Here is a 7,212-nt window from a genome sequence, read left to right as displayed (position 1 = left end):
ATTTTGAGGGGTACATGTAGGTGATGTTTCTCGCCTTGTCTCTTTAGTTTGAATGAGTCAGCAGCTTTGGAGGTGCTATCAAAGAGGCTTTGGCAAGCTAATCATATAGATGATACACAATGCAGCTATGGTACACCACTGTTGAAAGTGAGTGTGTGTTTCAGGTGTTAATGGGGTGCCTTCCTAGTGGATGACTTTAACCTCAATGGTGTCAACTTGAGTGTACAAGCTGCATTCATCCAGCCACCAGGAGATTAATCCATCATGAAGCTTGTGTCTTGTACATGGTGGACAAGCTTTGGAGAATCAGGATGGGAGTCACTCACCACAAAATTCCCAGACTTTGATCTGCACTTGTAGCAACAATATTTTTCTGACTTATCCATTGTGTTTCTGGTGAGCCTCAGGATGCTGATGGTGGGGATTCAGCGATGGTACTGCTACTACTATCAAACAGAGATGATTGGACTCTTGTGTTGAAGCTAGTGACCGTGAAGCACAAATGTCACCTGCCACTTTGCAACTGAAGCCTGCATGCAGTCCAACTCTTACTGCATGAGGGCATAACTAGCTTTGTTATATTACAAATATACACTGGGCAATATTCAACAAACATCTTCTCTATTTATAATGGAAAGAAGGTCAGTGATGAGGCTATTGAGAGTGGCTAGGCCTAGGACGTTATGCTGAGGAGCTCCTGTATCAATGTTCTAGAGTGTAGATGCTCATCCTCCAACAGCTACAATGATCTTCCTTTGTGCTAAGCATGACACCAACAAGTGGAGTTTTCTCTCATTCTACTGATTTCAACTTTACTACAATTCCTTGATGCCACAATAAATTGAATGCTTCCTTGATGTCAAAGGCAGTTACCCTTAATTCACTTCTGGAACTCAGCTCGTTTGTCCAAGTTTGGACTGCTGTTACCACAAGGGCAGGAACTGAGTGGTCCTAACAGAACCCAAACTGAGCACTGGTGAGCACACTATTTGTGAATAAGTGACTCTTGATAGCACTTCAACAAATCCTTCACTCATGTTGATTAAAAATAGTCTAATGGAACAATGATTGGATTTGTCCTGAACTTACCAGGACATTTTTCTCCTTAAGAGAAACATTGTTCCTGTCTCCACAACTGCTGCTAGATTTGCTGATTGTTTCCAGCATTTACTGTTTTACTTTTAGATTACCAGCATCTGCAGTGTCTTAGTTCTCATTTTGTACTTTGCATAGTTGCAGCTGGTCTCCTAGATTGATGGCAATGGTAGAGTGAGAAATCTGCTAGACTATGATGTTGCAGATTGTAATGTAATGCAACACTATTATTGAAGCCGGCAATTCCTCTTGGAATCCGTGTTTTGATCTGGATCCATCCAATTTAACACAGGGGTGATGACAAACAGCATGATAGCAGGTGTCAATCAAGTCCAAAAAGGACATGATCTCTACCCAAAATGTGTGGTAGTCAGTTATATTAATATTGTCACGGACAGAAATATCTCTGATCAAGTAGCTTTTTTTACTTCTAGATAAGTCGAACCTTCTTTAAATGTGGAGAATAGAACTGCAACAGCACTCCAGGTGTGGTCTTACCAAAGACCTGTACAGTTTAGCAAGATTCTTTATTTTTGTGTTGCAATGCTCTTACAACAAAAGGCCATCATGCCATTTCCCTTCCTGATTGCTTGGCTATACCTGCATATAGTTTTTTGTGTTCTTTGTACAACTGCACCTAAATCACTCTAAAGATTAGCATTTACAAGTTTCATACCTCTTAAAAATAGTCTGCTTTTCTATTCTTAACATGAAAATATTCTCACATATTAGATTCCATCTGTTACCTTGATGCCAACTCACTTAACCTGTCAATTTTTCTTTACAATCTCTTTGTTTACTCCTCACAGCAGCTTACATTCATGCCTAACTTTGTATCATCAGCAAACTTGGATACATTTAAGTCATTAATATAAATTGTAAATAATTGAGGTCCCAGCACTGATCCTTGTGGACAAAAGTTACAGCCTGACAACTTGAAAAAGTGCTCTTGATTCATACTGTGCTTTCTGTTTGTTAACCAATCTATGCACTCGAACATATTATCCCAAACTCCATGAACCTTTATCTTGTGCATTAACAATCTGTGTGACACCTTATTGAATATCTTTGAAAATCTAAACACACACATCTGCTGGTACCCCATTATTTACCCTACTATTACATTGAATCTTAGAATGATCCCAATATAGAAGGAGGAATTTAGCTCATTTGCTATGCACTGGCTGTTAAGAAATTCACCTACAGCCCGACCCCAACTTTTCCCCAAAATCTTACAAATGTTTCCTTTAAAGCTAAAGACCCAATTTGTCCTTTTCTCTCTCCCCCTTTAAGACATGCCTCAGAGTCTATCTATTTTCTGTCCTAACATCTCTGCATGTGGTTTGATATCACCTGTTGTTTGATAACTCTCTTGTGAAGCACCATAGGATACTTTACCATGTTAAAGACATTATATACCTTGTTGCACACTTGCTCAGAGACTGATAACTGTAGTTTTTTTAATGGTTAGGATAATTGACATTGGCATGAGACCATAACAGCTAGCCTTTGAAACAATAGTTCAGGTGTCTGCCTTCCTGAGGGTGAAATCAGTTCTTGCAGAGGAGTCAGATGAGGATTTTGATGGGTTAGGCTATATAAGAATGTTGCTGTGCGTAGCTGTATACGTAACCACATCCTTGTAGAACCTGCAAGTTGCTGCAGAATGCAAGGAACAGGGAAAAATCCTCCACCAGTTTGGCTTAGGCCATTGTACAGAGCTGAGAACCCATTCTGTCCAGTTTGGAGACAGGGGGAGTCACCTCCATCAACACACTTGCAGAACCAACCATGTTGCAAATTTGATGTCCGTGTCTTAGTTCCAATTGCAGCACAAATAGCTTCGATAAAAGTTAATCATGCTGTCTTGTGACCCTGCATACTGTTATGCAAAGGGATTTCAGGACATCTCAGCAGTCCATTCACTTTGATAGTCTAGAGACAGAAGGGGTGTTTCCTCTGTTGGGGAGAAAAAAACTAGAGAACAATCAATATCAGGTAATCGCCAAGAAATCAAATGGGCAATTTAGAAGAAATTGCTTGACCCAGAAAGCAGAGAGAATGTTAAACGTGGATACCAAAGGGAGTACTTTAGGCTTTAGGGGAAGCTAGTAAACCACACGTGGGAGATAGGAATAGAGGGTTACGTCATTAGCATTTGATCAGGATGGCTTGAGGTTGAAAGAAGATTATGTAGATATAGACCTATTGGTCTGAGTGGCCTATTTCTGCACTGTATATCTATGTTATCTAATCGTCTATTCTCCAACAGATCAGAAGGATTGCTGAGCTGTGATTCTAAAAAATGGTAGTGACTGCAAAGAACTCAGACCTGTTATCCTCTCTGAGGATGACAGCATTCATGCTTCCATTCCTCATGCTTCACTTTACTGTTCCTTGAAACTGAGCCAGCCCAGACAAATATGGTACAATCTGAAGTCAAGCCCAGGTACCAGCAATCATTCTTTTGCCGTACTTTCAACTTGCACTTATGGCTGCTGCAATTGCCAAATCTCAGTCATGAGCAAAAGCATCTCATTCATTAGTCTTTGCTAAAGTTGGAGAATTAGAATTTCTCCTTGAAGCCCCCTGTGGGATTTGGCCTGCTCCTGAGAACTCTTCTTCTCCTGCTTCTTGCTCTTCCAGCAGCTTGTTCTACTTCTTGTGACCACATCTCATTCTCATGGTCATATTTAATTCCCTAAGGAAGACCTATAAGGTTAACCTAGTAGAAGTGATTTCTGTTGGCACAAGATTAAAAATGATTAAAAACCACTTCAGTACCAACCATCCTGACGATGTCCTGAAGAATATTCAGACTCCGGCCAAGAATAGGAATTTCCAAAAACATGTGCAATTGTAACAGCAACCAGAAGAAGTATTCTGGCAACTAACTTTTAGCAGCTCATGATCCCTTTAGACAATGTTGGTGTTTGGTCAAGTGATCTTTCTTTCCCTTTAACCTCGTTCTCAGCTGTGTGACAAGGTATTGGAGAATACAGTTTGAAGATGGCAATGCTGGTATCAAATCAGCATTGCTCACAGATTCACACTTCAGCCTACTTCTTTCCATGCTGCTGGTACTCATTACATGCTCCTGCACAAGCTCCTTTTACCAAAATGACATTCTGTGCACTTCCCTTCAGAAGTGTGTGCACGTATCTTGGACAATATGCCACATGCTGTCTGGAAAATGGAAACTGTGCAGCCCAAATTAGCTCCAGTGTATCTGTTCAATGTACAAAATATACAAATGCAGAATGAATGTTGGCTCCCTCCTACTGGGAACCTCTCGACAATTCACATCTTGCAGTTTCTTTCTTCATGGCTGTATTGCCATATGCATGCTGGACCACTGCCATTGTTAATAAAATAGGCGCTACAACTGCTTACAGCAACAAAAACGGAAATTGCTGGAGAAACTCAGCAGGTCCAACAGCATCTGTGGAGAGAAAGCACAGTTAAAGTTTCAGGTCCAGTAACCCTTCAGGGATCCACTGGACCCAAAATGTTAATTCTGCTTTCCCTGCCCTGATGCTGCCAGGATTACTGAGTTTCTCTGGCAATTTCTGTTTATGTTTCAGATTTCCAGCATCTGTATTTCTTTGTTTTATTTAAGTACTTATATCATCCTGGCTTCAGAGACTCCCCTGGGTGCTCGTTCCTGATTGTAATCCAGTGAAGGCTGTTGGAATGTGCATATGTCAAATCACAATTATCCTCTGATGACAAGACATACATGGTTGATTGGCCAGTGTGGGTTTCTTCTTAAATTTTGACACGTATTGTGGGCATTGTAAAAAGGTTTTGCAAGTTTCTGGTATGCTTGGAACTGTAATTTTGTGAAAATAATCGACGAGGAATAACAAGCTACATTTGCAGAAATGTGGATAATTAGAATCTTGAATCGTGTCAGTATTGCATTTGTAATACTCATCCATTAATATATTATTGACTAAGAATATCCTGTGCCAATCCAGAAACACTGGATTAATGTTGATTTTTTTTTCATTCACATTTTGTGTATTTTATTAACTTTTTTCAGGTATTTATTTTTGAACTGCAAATTTTAGTTTTGATGTGATACTTTGTGAAATGTCACAAGTCCTTGTACATAACTGAATGTTGTCTTTACAGGAATAAGATGCATTCTCACTTCTGTCTTTCATTAATTGACAGAAGTGCATTAAGTGGCGGATGTATGATAAAAGGCATCAAATGCTGTAAGGTGTTCAGTTTTTTTCTGGTGCGCCAACATAACATGCCATCTGTTACAGACTGATGTGAAGCAAAGTACCACTCTGCTGCTCAGCAGAATTCTTTTCCCCACAGAGGGTTGAATCTGAACACAGAGAACTGTAATTAAAGAAGAAAGGTCTTTCATCATTTATTGGTTTTATAATTCCCTTTTAAAAGACAACAAGTTCCTGCAATCACCGTAGCTGTAGCACTGTTAACCTTCTTTTTGGCGTCAAGGATATCTGGACAGACTAAATGGAAATAGAATCTGCAAGTTTACCAGTGCCTCTTTCATCTTTCTGTTATGCTTCTATTTGTTCATTTTTAGATACTTAATGCTGGAGTCTCAATTGGCACTATTAAGTAAAGGAAACTGATCAAAAATAACACTGCCTTTTATGTCTGTATTACCATGAGTTATTAGTAATTTAAAATGTGTCTGAGATCTGACTTTTGTCAGCACTACATATAAAATGTGTGGGCTTCAAAATAGCCACTTTTGTGACAAAGTTTTTGGTTGTCATTCCTAATATCTGTCCCTTTGTCTTCATGTTCATTCATTTCTAATTATACTCCTGTAAATTACCTTGGGACAGTTAAAAGCACTGTATAACTCTAAGCTCAACTCATTGCATATACCTATTTAAATCAGCAGTGCAATGCGAATGTAGTTGGAAAATAGAAACTGAAAATGCAAAGCAGGTCAATCAGGATTTGGAAGAGAGAGCTATGTTACGTCTGATAGCAATCTTTCTTCAGTTACCGAAAATAGAAATCTGTTTTCCTTCTTCAAATGCTATACATTTGCAATATTTTCTGATTTTATTCCAGTTTTTCAGACCTCCTGTCTTTTTTTTTAAATCTGTGTAATTTCATTCATGGAACCCTCATTGCATGAACCTTTTCTGATAAATCTTCAGCAATAGCAATGGATTAAAATGAGGATTCTCCATTTGGAAATTGCATGCCTGCTTGCCATTATATATATATATATATATATATGACAGTGTCCTGGTGGTTACTGCACAGAGATGTGTATTGCGCTTGAGATATCAACCCAGATTTTGTGTTCAAATCCATGGCGTGGACTTGAGCAGGGAGACATTCTCCTGAACCTTCAAACAGATCAGACAATGTGGGAGACAAATGCTGGAAATATTAGGAGATGGGGTTTCCTTGAAGCTGTCCATGATGTGTGCCGGAAAGGAAATGTGTGCATTGAAATTGTGGGAGTAAATAAGTTTTCTTATATCTTAATTTTTCAGAAGCTTCTAATATTTCCTGTGGCATTGCTCATAGCAGTTTTCAGCATTTACCAGTATTCCTAGCTGCAGATTAAACACAGCAGCAATAGTTTCATAATCTGTTATGCAGAAAATGTGCATCATGTGACTGCCTCAGGGTCAACTATGACATAACTCACAAAAATCAAAAGATAAAGTCCCCACATTTTGGTCAGAAAATTTGATAAGGCCTGAAAATGTTTGCAGGGGCCATGTCCATTGCTAACAAACCTCCTACACGTTGCTGATTTATATTGTTACAGCATGCAGCCAGCAGTAAGCATGTAGATGAGTGGGTGCACACCTGAATGGTGAGTGTAATGTCATAAGAAGCTGACATGAATTCACGTTAGCCTGCACTACTAAAAGCCAGCCTGCAGTTCTTCAAGGGTCATGCATTTGAGTGGAGCTGATGCTGGAGGTTGCTCATGAAGAACGCTTGACTTCAGAAGGGTGACTATGGCAGAACAGGGACAGATTTGGCAGCAAAGTTTCCCCAATACAGCACTAGAAGCCTTGGTACAGGAGGGGAGAATTTCTATATATACGGGCATCAGGAGGCCCTCCAGACAGTCATTGCAAAGGCAGTGGGGGC

This window comes from Rhincodon typus, chromosome 26 (genome assembly GCF_021869965.1).
Source record: "Rhincodon typus isolate 14 chromosome 26, sRhiTyp1.1, whole genome shotgun sequence".
NCBI classification, from domain to species: Eukaryota; Metazoa; Chordata; class Chondrichthyes; order Orectolobiformes; family Rhincodontidae; genus Rhincodon; species Rhincodon typus.
The sequence above is the reverse complement of the archived record's forward strand: the minus strand, read 5'-3'. Positions refer to the sequence as shown.